This window comes from Panthera onca, chromosome C2 (genome assembly GCF_046562875.1).
Source record: "Panthera onca isolate mPanOnc1 chromosome C2, mPanOnc1 haplotype 2, whole genome shotgun sequence".
Classification (NCBI taxonomy): domain Eukaryota; kingdom Metazoa; phylum Chordata; class Mammalia; order Carnivora; family Felidae; genus Panthera; species Panthera onca.
The window spans coordinates 71,019,163-71,033,313 of NC_138347.1; the positions used below are offsets into that span (position 1 = coordinate 71,019,163).

The 14,151-nt window shown below is 41.7% G+C and overlaps 1 protein-coding gene across 3 annotated transcripts in view; it reads right to left on the bottom strand.

The window, feature by feature from the left end:
* Window positions 1-14,151, bottom strand: part of LMLN (leishmanolysin like peptidase) — a 144,402-nt gene that overhangs the window by 17,605 nt on the left and 112,646 nt on the right. For 2 of the 3 annotated variants that reach the window (XR_009612301.2, XR_013557942.1), the window contains exon 19: window positions 5,757-5,818. The gene's annotated coding sequence lies outside the window, so the exon portion shown is untranslated. Of the gene's footprint in view, window positions 1-2,562; window positions 2,659-5,756; window positions 5,819-14,151 lie in introns of those variants that run through there. The other variant, XR_013557943.1, reaches the window with a different exon arrangement.

Here is a 14,151-nt window from a genome sequence, read left to right on the forward strand (position 1 = left end):
CAGCTTTTCTTATTTTAAGACCAAATAAACTGTCTCTAGCCAGAGCTAAAGTTTCAGCCAGTAGAATATGTCTCTTAATGAGTGAACCCTCTGTTAAATATGTCATCTGAGTCTGGCAGTTTTGTGCTATTTAACTCCTAGAGAGCATTTGACCAGCCTAAGACCAGCCAAACCTTAGCAGTTACCAGAATGGGCTCTAAAAATAGACTTTGGCTTTGAATTCTGGCTCTCCCTCTTTCTATTTTGTGATCTTGGGAAAGCTGCTTACCCTCTCTGTGCCTCAGTTTTTCTCATCTTTAAAACGGGACAGTAATAGTACCAACTTTGTAGTGTTGTGAAGACCGTCCCATGCTACAGATGAGGAAACTGAAGCTCAAAAGGTGGGAAGGGATTTTTCCAAGACAACAAAGTACAAACTGACGCTGGAGTTAGAATTGAGAGCTGCCTCTTTCTGAAGCCCGTACACTACCAACTGTGGGGATAAGTTCTTGGCCAGGTGATCAGCTAGATAGGCTGTGTTGAAAACAATTCTGAGGCAGCATTGGGCTGAATGGGAGAGAGTGTGGGCCCTTAGGCAGCATCTCCTATGGGCACAGAAGGGGATATGTCATCCCCACTTGGCACATCCAGTGATAGACCTGGACATTAGTTAGGAAGGGAGTCCCAGCCTAGGAACTCCTTTAGGACAGGTAGCATGTCTTAGTGATACCTGTCTCCCCAGCTCTTAGCACACCACCTGGCCCAAAGCATTTGGGAAATACGTGTTGAACTACACTGAATCGAACTGTCCAGAGACTTGCCCCCAAGGATGGGTCCTCTATGCTCTCAGGGTGGGCAGCTTCCTTTGGTTTCCCTTAAAAGGCAAATTTCTAGTCCTAAATAAGACTTGGGGAGGCTCATATGCCCAGTTGTTAAGACCTTCTATGGCTTCCATTCTTAATTCAACAGCAAATTTAGTGTAAGAAAGATACTAATACATGTTGATTATATTTTACTTGAGTCATTCCAGTGAAACAACAGCCAGTTTACCCAACCTACCCCCTTTCTCTCTGCTATGCTTACTCACTCTTTCTTTATTGCCAGTTACAAAGGCAAATGGCTATCATCTTAAGGGTGAGGAGTAAAAAGGAACAATGGGTGAGAGTTTAGAAATAACATCCTATCTTTGAAACATAATCAGTCTGGAACCATTGATTCTGTTTCATTTTTCACTCCTGACTTAGAGAGTGTTGCAAGCCTGGGTGTTTGTCATATGAGAGTCTAGGTAAAAAGAGCATGTGACTTGCATATGCAAACTCTTCTCACCTACTTAGGTGTGGCCCAGGCAGAGTACACTCTAGAGACCTTGCCCTTAAGAGGGTTGTTTCTTTGGAATGAAACCCCATCTAGTGTATATCCCCAGAAAGAGACACACAGTTACCATCTTCTTCCTTAAATCCAAAATAGGACAAGAACCACATGATCCTCTCAATAGATGCAGAGAAAGCATTTAACAAAAGACTGCATCATTTCTTGATAAAAACCCTCAAGAGAGTGGGGATAGAAGGATCATACCTCAAGATCATAAAAGCCATATATGAAAGACCCACCGCTAATATCATCCTCAATGGGGAAAAACTGAGAACTTTCCCCCAAAGTCAGGAACACGACAGGGATGTCCACTCTCGTCACTGTTATTCAACATAGTATTGGAGGTCAGCCTCAGCAATCAGACAATACAAAGGAGTAAAAGATATCAAAATTGGCCAGGAGAAAGTCAAACTTTCCTGCTTTGCAGATGACATGATACTCTCTATGGAAAACCCAAAAGATTCCACAAAAAAACTGATAGAACTGATCCAGGAATCAGCAAATTCACAGGATATAAAATCAATGAAATCAGTTTCATTCCTATACACCAATAATGAAGCAACAGAAAGAGAAATCAAGGAATTGATCCCATTTACAATTGGACCAGAAACTATAAAATACCTAGGAATAAACCCAACCAAAGAGGTGAAAAATCTATTGAAAACTATAGAAAGCTTATGAAAGAAATTGAAGAAGACACACACAAAAAGGAAAAATATTCCATGCTCCTGGATTGGAAGAATAATAGTGTTATAATGTTGATACTACCAAAAGCAATCTACATATTCAGTGCAATCCCTATGAAAATAACATCAGCATTCTTCACAGAGCTAGAACAAACAATCCTAAAATTTGTATGGAACCAGAAAAGATGCCAAATAGTCAAAGCAATCCTGAAAAAGAAAACCAAAGCAGGAGGCATCACAATCCTGGACTTCAAGTTATATTACAAAGCTGTAATCAATAAGACAGTATGGTACTGGTACAAAAACAGACACTCAGATGAGTAGAACAGAATAGAGAACCCAGAAATGGACCCACAAACGTATGGCCAACTAATCTTTGACAAAGCAGGAAAGAATATCCAATGGAATAAAGACAGTCTCTTCAGCAAACGTTTATTGGGGAAACTGGACAGCAACATGCAGAAAAATGAACCTGGACCACTTTCTTACACCATACACAAAAAGAAACTCAAAATGGATGAAAGACCTACATGTAAGATAGGAAGCCATCAAAATCCTCGAGGAGAAAGCAGGCAGAAACCTCTTTGATCTTGGCTGCAGCAACTTCTTACTCGAAATGTCTCTGGAGGCAAGGGAAACAAAAGCAAAAATGAACTACTGGGACCTCATCAAAATAAAAAGCTTCTGCACAGCGAAGGAAACAATCAGCAAAACTAAAAGACAAGCAACGGAATGGGAGAAGATATTGCAAATGACAGATCAAATAAAGGGTTAGTATCCAAAATCTATAAGGAACTTATCAAACTCAGCACCCAAAAAACAAACAATCCAGTGAAGAAATGAGCAAAAGACATGAGTAGACACTTCTCCAAAGAAGACATCCAGATGGCTAACTGACATATGAAAAAACGCTCAACATCACTCATCATCAGGGAAATATATATCAAAACCAGAATGAGATACCACCTCACACCTGTCAGAATGGCTAACATTAACAACTCAGGCAACAACAGATATCGGCAAGGATGTGGAGAAAGAGGATCTCTTTTGCACTGCTGGTGGGAATGCAAATTGGTGCAGCCGCTCTGGAAAACAGTGTGGAGGTTCCTCAAAAAATTAAAAATAAAACTACCCTATGACCCAACAATTGTACTAATAGGTATTTATCCACGGGGTACAGGTATGCTGTTTTGAAGGGGCACATGCACCCCAATGTTTATAGCAGTGCTATTGACAATAGCCAAAGTATGGAAAGAGCCCAAATGTCCATTGATGGATGAATGGATAAGAAAATGTGGTATATATATACAGTGGAATATTACTCGGCAATCAAAAAGAATGAAATCTTGCCATTTGCACCAACATGGATGGAACTAGAGGGTATTATGCTAATCAAAATTAGTCAGAGAAAGACAAATATCATATGACTTCACTCATATGTGGAATTTAAGATACAAAACAGATGAACATAAGGGAAGGGAAGCAAAAATAATATATAAACAGGGAGGGGGACAAAATATAAGAGACTCTTAAATATAGTGAACAAACAGAGGGCTGCTAGAGGAGTTAAGGGAGGGAGGATGGACTAAATGGGTAAGGGGCATTAAGGAATCTAGTCTTGAAATCATTGTTGCACTATATGCTAACTAACTTGGATGTAAATTAAAAACTAAATAAATAAATAAGAAAAAATAAAAATAAATAAATAAAATGGTATTTAGATCCTGTAGCATGAGAAGGCTGGCTTAATGGGTTTTGATGATGAAAGCAGGAGGCTTGGACAGATAACTTCTTAAACTCTTTTTTTAGCTCTTAAAAAATTATTGATCATCTTCTATCAGTCAGGTGCTGTATATTTACATACATTGTCTCATTTAATTCTCATAACAGTCTTAGGGAAAAGTATCATTGCCTTATTGTGCAGATAAAAGAAATCTTAAGAAGGTTAAGTGATTTGCTCACATTGCATAGCACCCACATGGTTAAACCTCATTTATTCAATAAATGTTTATCGAGCCCCTCCTATATGCTGGACACTGGAATAAACTCTACAAATACTGAAACAAATAAGAAGCAACCCTGCACACAAAAGCTCATGGTCCAAAGACAAAGCTGGATCGCTAAACAGGTTATGTAATTGGGTGTGGTAAAGGGGTGATAACTGGAAAGGGCATCATGGGAGCACAGATAGCAGAACTTGACCAGGTTGGCATTCAGGAGGTATCCTGGATCTTAGATGATGAGCAAACAGTAAGCTGGTGAAGGAGAGTTGAAAAGGGATAGATTTCATCCCAGGCACTGGGAAGGGGCAGTGCAAGCAAAGGCATGGAGAAGAGAAGGAGTATTGTGAGCATGAAAACCACAGGATGGTATTGTTGGAATAGTGTAGGCATGGAGGTGGGGCTGGTGTGGTAGGGAGGGGCTAAATCAAAGCAATCCTTATAGTTGTGTTTTCCCAGTGACCTGCACTCTTCCCCCTTGGAGCCTATGCCATATGAAGAAGACTGTGCCCAGCTGAGAATCCAAAAATGGCCCCAAACAATTACTCTCAGGTGAAAGTTGAAATCAGGTAGTCTACTCAGAAGAAGGAAGACCTGTTGCTGCAAACCAGAGAATCATTTTACCTCTAACAGTCTCCTGGCCATCTCTTAATGAACTAAGTATCTAACTAGATAAGCAATTGAGAACTAGGACCAGGGATTATAGTCAGTGTGTAATAGTGGGTGATTCTTCTGAAGCCCACACCCCATTGAATGGCTGTGATGCAGCAGTTAACTTCAATTGCCTGAGTCCCCCTCTCTTCTTCCATTTTGGCTTCCTTTATGTCTCCAGCCTTCTACAAACTATCTATCCATCTCTGCCCTTTTCCTATGTTTGTCTTTGCTGTTCCTTCTTTGAGTTTGTGTGGGGTGCTTTCAGTACTGAGATGAACCAAATGTATGGGATTGACCTCCAGAATTGTACTATAGTGCCATTGAATCAGCTGTATAAATCCACTGCCCGAGATCTGAGGTTAAGAAAGGATGAGATGAAAGCTTCTAAGTGGGAGACACTGTAGCTAGATCAGAGTTTCTCAAAGTGTGGTCTGTGCACTGGAAGTGTTTATGACAAGTAGAAATTAAAGGACCTTGACCCAGCCCTATTGATTCCAAGTGTGTTGGGATGTAGCCAAGTGTGTTTGTATTTTTAACAAGCCCCCCGGGAGATCTTTGAGCAATATAGTAAGAACTGTTGCCTACTATAGGAATCACAGAATGGCAGCAGTAAGTCAGATACAGTCACAGATACATTTTGTTTGGGCCTTACAGTACTTTAAAAATCAGAATGTTTTGGGACGTCTGGGTGGCTCAGTCGGTTAAGCATTTGACTCTTGATTTTGACTCAGGTCATGATCTCATGGTCGTGGGATCAAGCCCTGCGTTGGGCTCTGCACTGAGCGTGAAGCCTGCTTGGGAATTGTCTCCCTCCCTCCCTCTCTCTGCCCTTCTCCTCTCGTGCTCTCTCTCTCTCAAAATAAATAAATAAAGATTTTTTAAAAATCAGAATATTTACTTTAAAATCTAGAGTTCTGGTCTCTTGAAAAAATTCTTAGGAAGGCAACTCTGAGCCAATATATTCAGACAACAATCATCTAAAGCTATGATAAGGATCATCCTGTTTCACTCAACATGCTCTCAGTCCTCGGAGCCACCAGAGCCTTCTGTGGTGTCATCTCCCTACCTTTTGACTTGGGCTCCTCTAGAACAGATATCAGGTTTTTGTCATCCATGAATCTTCAGTTCCTAAAAACAAATTTACAGAAGAGAGTGAATAAATGTGTGATGAATGAATGAATGGGCACAAGCTTGATGATAAGCTTCTCTTGGCTTGGATAACTTAATTCCAAGTTTTAAAAAAGCCTGGTCCTGGGTATAGGAAACATGGGGTCTTATCCTGGTTCTGTGACTGATATGTTTGGCTATATCACCTCACTTCTCAGAGTCAAAGTTATCTTAACTACAAAACGTGTTATGAGGATGGATTTGTGTCTAAATTCTTCCATCTTGGACAGTGTGGTGGCTTTAGGCTACAGGTGGGCATTTGGGTTTCGTTCTTTTTTTTTTTTTTAATGTTTATTTATTTTGAGAGATAGAGAAAGAGACAGAGCACAAGCAGGGGAGAGAGAGCCAGAGACACAGAATCTGAAGCAGGCTCTAGGCTCGGAGCTGTCAGCACAGAGCCCAACGTCCAAGGTGGTGCTCCAACTCTTGAACTGCAAGATCATGACCTAAGCTGAAGTTGGATGCTTAACCGACTGAGCCCCCAGGTGCCCCTGGGTTCCATTCTTAAATTATATGTGGAGAAGAGGCTAATGTGAAATTCAGTCCCAACCAGCCTCTCTCTAAACCCCACACCTCAGAATGCCATCTGTTATCACAATTTGGAATTTGGAATTCGGAATCTTAGCCTGAGCTGAGGAGGTGGCTGACTCTCACAGTCTCAGAGTGGCAAGTGTTTATGGAGGCAGACTTGGCCAACTCCTTTAGTTAGACCTCACAGAGGATGTTCAAACACCTTATACTAGTGCAGAAGGCTATTTAGCCTAAGATCCCTGCCGCTTAACCCTGTGACTCTCCCCTTCCCACCAATAATACTCAATTTCCCACGCTGCCCACAAGCACCATGTTGTTTTTCCCCTCTGCCTTAGTATGTGCTGTTCTCTCTCCTTTATCTCACTCTGCCATTGTCAATTCCTACTGTGCCTTTAACGCCACTGGAAGGGATCCCTCTGGAAAGTTATCCTAGCCACTGTCCCTGTCCCCTTCTCCAGGCCTGATGCTTCACTCTCTCCTTGCTCTTCCCTTTAACTTTGTCTTGTACAAGTGCTCACTCCTTTATGCGTTTGTTCCCCTACTGAACTGAGGTCTCCTTGAGGGCAAGAATCTAGAACATGTCACAGAAGCACAATGTATGTTGAATGAAGGCTGACCAGCCCTAAACCCCAGATGTGCTGAGATGATTCTGCTTGTCAGAGAAGAGCTGACCATTCAACCCTTACCCTACCCACGTTCCCCCTCCCCCATCACACACAGTTCTGCATTTTGAAATGCAGAGCTCATTGCGGATATTTAGAATGACAAATGATGTTTGCCAGTGGCTGAGTATCCTGTGTCTCAACATCAGTGCTTCATAACACTGTGGATTGTAGGGATTATGTGTAAGTGATTTTTTGTGTGTAGCACTTAATAACAGCATGGTGTAGGACAGTATTTCCTAAACTGTTCTGAAAAATCCTTTAATCCTCTTATGGAGAATGTAAATAGACACTGTATTAAAAATGTAATCTGGGGGCACCTGGGTGGCTCAATTGATTAAGCATCTGACTTCTGTTAGGGTCGTGATTCACATGGTTCCTGAGCTGGAGCCCTGCTTCAGATGAGCCCCACTTCTCTCTCTCTGACCCTCGCTCACTACGCCCTCTCTCTTTCTCTCTGTCTTTCAAAAAAGAAAAAAAAAAAGTAATCTGGTCTGGGGCAGCTGGGTGGCTCAGTTTGTTGAGTGTCCAATTCTTGATTTTGGCTCAGGTCATGACTTCACGGTTTATGAGTTCGAGCCCTAAGTCAGGCTCTGTGACTGCAGTACAGATCCTGCTTGGGGGTTCTCTCTCTTCTTCTTTCTCTGCTCCTCCTCCGTGCTCTCTCTCTCTCTCTCTTTAAAAATAAATAAATAAACTTAAAAAAAAAGTACTCTGGTCAAAAAAGTTTGGAAATGTCTGGAAACTATATTCCTCTCTTAGAAGGAAACATTTATTAGCATATTAAAGACTCAGAATTCTAGTGATAAACATCATGGTTTAATTTTGTTTCACCCAGTGCTTCCAAAGTAGTGTTGAGGAAGAACACTGAATTAGAAGTGAGAAGACCTGAGTTTTCACTTCCCCTCTTTCACTAATGCAAATGTGTGATCTTGAACGAGACACTTCCCCTTTTGCAGCCTCAAATTCCTCATTTGTACATTGAAAGAATTGAAAAGGAAAATCTAAATGACAAGGCTGGATTAGATTATTTTCTAACAATCCTCCTAATCCACTTTCTATCCTGCTCCAAGGGATGAACAACTCCAGCTTTGAAGCCTTTGCCGGGTCTAAAAAGCTCACACAATGGGTATTTAGCAACGTGGTCTCAGCTCTGCCTTGCCCCACCCCAGGATCAACTGAGCAGGAGTTTGGATGTTCTCTTAACACAGCTGTTTCTCTCAGTTGACTAGATCTGAAGGGGAATTATCTGGCAGTTCTGAGCTGATTGTGCCAACTCCAGGGTGGCCTTCAACACTGTAACAAGCCAAAATCAGCCATCCACTCATCCTCTCCTCCTTTGCAAGGCATTCACCATTGCAAAATCATTGCTCAGAATGTCCAAAAAACAATAGATTTGACATAAAGTGAAACCCTGGGTTCAGGAAGAGCTTTAAGGTAGGAGAGATTTGATAACAACCATCAATCAGGACTGTGAAAACACCAAGCACCTGCAGGGAAACCAGATACCCAAGAATGTAGTAAGGGGAGTAAGATCCCAAGTTCCCTTGGTCTTGAGAGAAAACGTAGCCAGTTCGTTCCCTTTAAAGTGTGTCTGTGGAAAGGAAAGCAAGTCTGGCTCAAGTCAGATTTTGGTGTCATGGAGTTCATGTGGACAGGGGTCAGCCCATTCCCACTGATGGGGGCCCTATTAGCATGATGCCACACTCAGAGCAGAAAGCCTATACTTCCCGCTCCAGAGGATAGCCCCCAAATGGCCACTGTTTAAGGCCCATATTACACATAAGCAGAGTGGTGTTTCTCTCTGAATACCATCTCAGCAAAGTCAGAAACACCATTACTCAGCATAATCTGTAGCCAAGATTTTCCTCGTGTGTATGGTTCACCCAGTCCAGGATCCTTCCTTCTTTCCTTTTTTCTGTCCCGCAACATTACAGAACATTTGTTAAATGACAAAACTAAAACAAGTTAGTAATAACTTTGATGTCCTTTATTCAAGGGAAGACAATCCATGGATTGCGGGTGCACAGGACCTAACAAGCAGTGAAGCTCTCTTCCCCAGGGATTTTGGGCAAGGGTGAGTCATACAGAGCGTTAGAAGAGGCACTGAGGAAACAGGCTAGGAGGTGGGGGATTTCCTTATCCTTATAGGCTAGCAGGTCTTATTTTCTAGGGTAAGGTAAGCTAGTGAAAGCTGAGTTGGAGGATTGTGATTGGCGTTAGTTTTTTTAGACAGTGAGAGGTCTCCCTCATTGCAGGTTGACTCTGATTTAGATTTTTATGCTGAGCCATGGGGGCAGCTTCCATATTGTGGATCCTGGTATGTAAATTAACTTTATCACTGTATTTCAGGACTTGCACTGGGCATGATGATTAGTCATGGAGCCAGAGCGGATGTATACAGCATGACTCCTAATAGGGATTGAGTTCAAAAGTTAATGTTTAGAGCAAAAAATCAAGTATTATCAGAATTACCTTTGAAAATATTTTAAATCATCCACATGGGTATTGAAATGGTCACACTCTGTGAAGCCCAGGACACTTGAGGGACTTGGGTTTTAACTGAGGGATAATGAATGTCATTCACCCTACATTTCTCCAGGCCATTGATCAGCTCAATGTGTGGAATGGTACTACTTAAATCGCTATTTCTTGCTCAGAGCCTTGTTTTGTTTTGTTGTTTTGGCTGAAATTGACTTTGTATAAGCTAAATATGTATATGACACCATTCAGTGAAATACACAGAAAAAGTATCTACAATCATTTTACTAATAGAGGTTACCCCTTGGATGTGGACTGAGATCTGAGGTACTAGAACAAAAAGAGGGTCAAAAAGGACTTCAGTCTTCTCTGTAGTGTTTTTATCATCATTTTTAAAAAACATTTATGTCTTATTTTGAGAGACAGAGAAGAGAGCAATGGCTCACACAAGCAGGGGAGGAGCAGAGAAAGAGAGGGAGAGAGAGAGACTCTCAAGCAGCTCCACACCCAGTGCAGAGCCTTGTGTGGGGCTCAATCTCTCGAACCATGAGATCATGACCTGAGCCAAAATCAAGAGTCAGACACTTAACCAATTGAGCAACCCAGGTTCCCCAGCATGAAAATAAACAGCGATAAGATAGTAATAGCAGTGTGCCAGAAGCAGGCCTCAGGGTGGGGGAACAATGAAATTTTCCCTGCTACTTAATCTCATCCCTGTGTTTTTGTTCTGTGCTCAAGGGAAACAAGGTTGATGTTTTGCTTATTCCGCTTCAGGATGACCTAGATAAAGCTTGGGCTGTTTGGCTTGTCTTGTCAGTTCCCTCCCTGCCCCAGGGAAGGGCAGTTCTTTTAGTATATAGATAAGTGAGGAGCATTGACACTGGGCAGGGGACATCTGCATGAGTTTTTTAACCTGCTATTTCTTTCTAATCTGGTGTTACTTCTGCCATCACAGGGATGTTGCTAAGGGTGAGAGGTGCCCTTGGATCATCGCAGTTGTGTTGGCTCACCCACGTACTCACCTTGGCAGCGTATTCACTTCCTCTTTATCCTTTGTGAGGTGGAATGGACAGGAATTATTATTCCCATGTTATGAACTTGGGAACAAAGGCAAAGCATAAAAGTCAGAAGCAGAGGTGTATACCCAACACTGGGTTGGTTGCCCATCAGTCTAAGGCCTTATCCATCTGACTACTCCTCATGTTCTTACTGACCACCTCAGAAGGTGGTTATGGATCAAATGAGTGCAGAACTCTGAATCCATAGTAACAGAACCACAGAAAGCCCACTGTGTGAATATTCAGATCATTTTCCTGACACAGGCTGTAGTGTGAATTCTGTCTCAGGCCTAGTGGGAAAACTCTACAACTTTTTTCCTGAGAATGAGGAACTTCTCAGTTGAAGGTTGTGCTTGGTATAGTAAAGATTGCAGGCTCAAGCTTCGCTGGAACCCATCACATTTTACCTGTAAGATACTGGACAGTTCACTTGACCTCTCTGAATTCCAGCTCTTTATCTGTCAAAGGGGAAAAATACTACCTACTTCATTGGATGACTATGAGGAATGAATAGAAGCTAGATGCCTGACCCAAAACAGGCACTCATCATACATATTAGTCCCATTCATTCTCTGGGTCTTTCCTAATGGAGCACTGGCCATGAAAATATCTGGTAGGACCAACCTGGTTTGATGAGTTAGCCTAGTGGGGACAATAAAACCCACAAGTCATTTGGAACATTACTATCTGCATCCATTGAGGGAATATTCACTCAAAAGTGCCTCTTTTCAGGCTCAGCTTGGCCTGTGAGAACACAAGGAGGAAGAGGAGGAGGTGGAGAAAGAAACCCCCCTAAGGGCATTGTTTTTACAGACTTTTTTTTTTTTTTTTTTTTTTTTTTTGGTACATGAAGAGAAATTAAGATCAGTTGGCCAGGGCTGTGGACATCCTGTACTCATCTTTTCTTTGGATACATGTCAAGAAAGGATATGATGCTTCTTTCAGTGTTTGATGTTGGCTATGACCATGGGGTGTAGTTTTTCATTGACTTTCTCCTGGATGAAGGTATTTGAAGACAGAGGACTTTAGTCATCAAGATTTTCAGGCCTCTGGCTCAGCAATAAAATGAAATGAGGGCTATGGTAGCATTCACATTAAATGGTTTTCCTCTAGTGTTAATACTGGAGCTTGCTATTCCTGAATATCTTTATTTTTAAATTGGCTGAAGCCCTTTGGTTGCCATAACAAAATTCAATTAAATTTGGCTGAAGGGAAAATTGAGAATTTTATGTATATGTAGGTTAAAAATGATTAAAGAAGATGATTTAAGTGATACAAACAAAGTTTATTTTAACCACTTCATAAAGCAAGTAGTCTCCACTCCCAAGGGTCTAGAGAACTGAAAAATGGGGAGGAAGGCAGGAAGTTTTTACACTTTATCACAGGATAAAGGATAAAGAAAATGCAGGAGAGGCACCTCCTCCACTGGGTGGCTCAGTTGGTTAAGCGTCCAACTTCAGCTCAGGTTATGAGCTCATGGTTTGTGAGTTCAAGCCCCACGTCAGGCTCTGTGCTGACAGCTCAGAGCCTGGAGCCTGCTTTGGATTCTGTGTCTCCCTCTGTCTCTGTGCCACCCCTGCTCACACTCTGTCTTTGTGTCTTTCAAAAATAAACAAGCATTAAAAAAATGCAGGAAAAAATAGAAAATATATGATTGGCTGGGGCCACAGTCAACCTTGTTTGGGGTGAGAAGGAACAAGGAAATATGCATAGACCCAAGAGTTGGCTTGGTGTTTGAAAATTGTTTGACTGGATATACTGTGTTTCTGTTCAAGTGGAGCATTTACAGAGACATGAAAGTTATTTAGATTCTGTTTGCTGACAGCTCTATCTTGGGCCTAGAAATTTATTTTAACATATACATGTATATTGTATATACATATTCATGTATATGCATATCGATATATGCATATGTGTATTCTATGTATGCAAATTATGTATAAAGATATGTATAGGGATATGTCATAAAACTGGAATATAAGAATATAGTAAAGCTGAAGGAAAGGCCTAGAATAAGGAATTGCAAAGCCATTGGGATATCTCCCTGGAAGTTCCTTGGGTTCTACTCTTCTCCCTGCCTCCCCTCTTCCTCCCCTCCCCTCCCTGATGCCAGTGGAATATGGTTGTTAATCAGCCTTCTAAGAAAGTGATTGATGTTTATGGTTCTAACCATTTCTGAATCAGAGCTGTCTAGATCACAAATCCCAGTTCCTGAGGTGGGTAATTGTCCATCCTGGGCCAATGAGCTATTACAGCCAGGAGAAATGAGATACACAGTGGGGACACAGCTGCTGGAACCCATCCATTGTGAGCAAGGAAGCCACAGTCATTACAATTTATGACCAAGAACTGGAGACCCATTCTAGTCTGGCTATCAATGCTGCAAATGGAAAGCAAAAAATTACTAAATATGAGCAAATATAACCAAAATGACCAGAGTCATGACTGAGAAGAATAAATAAATCGTAGGATGCTTAAAGGACTAAGCCACCCAGGTACCCCCAAGCAAAGGTCTTTAAGGCAAACAATACAACAAGTACAGAAAATTTTAATATGTAATCATAGAAGAGAGTTCAAAGCCACATAGCCAGAGACATATTTGCTAATGTTAGTGTTTAAATAAAGTTGCTAGGGGCACCTAGGTGGCTCAGTTGGTTAAGCATCTGACTTCAGCTTAGATCAAGATCTCACAGTTTGGGGGTTCAAGACCCACATTGGGTTCTGTGCTGACAGCTCAGAGCCTGGAGCCTGCTTCAGATTCTGTGTCTCCCTCTCTCTCTGCCCCTTTCCTGCTGCACTCTGTCTCTCTTTCTTTCTCTTAAAAATAAACATTAAGGGGTGCCTGGGTGGCGCAGTCGGTTAAGCGTCCGACTTCAGCCAGGTCACGATCTCGCGGTCCGTGAGTTCGAGCCCCACGTCAGGCTCTGGGCTGATGGCTCGGAGCCTGGAGCCTGTTTCCGATTCTGTGTCTCCCTCTCTCTCTGCCCCTCCCCCGTTCATGCTCTGTCTCTCTCTGTCCCAAAAATAAATTAAAAAAAAAAAAAAAAAAAAAAAAAAAGTTGAGAAAAGAAAAAAAAAAAGAAAAAAAAGAAACATTAAAAAAACTTTTTAAATAATAAATAAATAAACATTTAAAAAATTAAATAAAGTTGCTAATATTTAAAAATCTAAATATTTCATACCAAATTTTGTTTTATAGCTCCTCTTAAAAAATCAGAAGGCCTGGCAAAACTGGGTCCACAGTCTTGTCTGGAAATCATCACTGGAGCTGAGAGGTGGATGTCCCCTTGGAAGGGCTAGGTGGTCTCTAGTTTGTTCCCTGCCCTGCCCAGCAAAGCAGGCTCCAATCACTCCATGGGTGTTGGAATATCACGATACTACCAGGGCCAGTCCCTCCTGAAACATCTGGCTCTTTAAAATGGAAACTGTTGAAAGAAAGAAAGAAAGAAAGAAAGAAAGAAAGAAAGAAAGAAAGAAAGAAAGAAAGAGATGGAGAGAGAGAGATATAAAGAAAGAAGGAAAGAGGGGCGCCTGGGTGGCTCAGTCGGTTAAGCGTCTGACT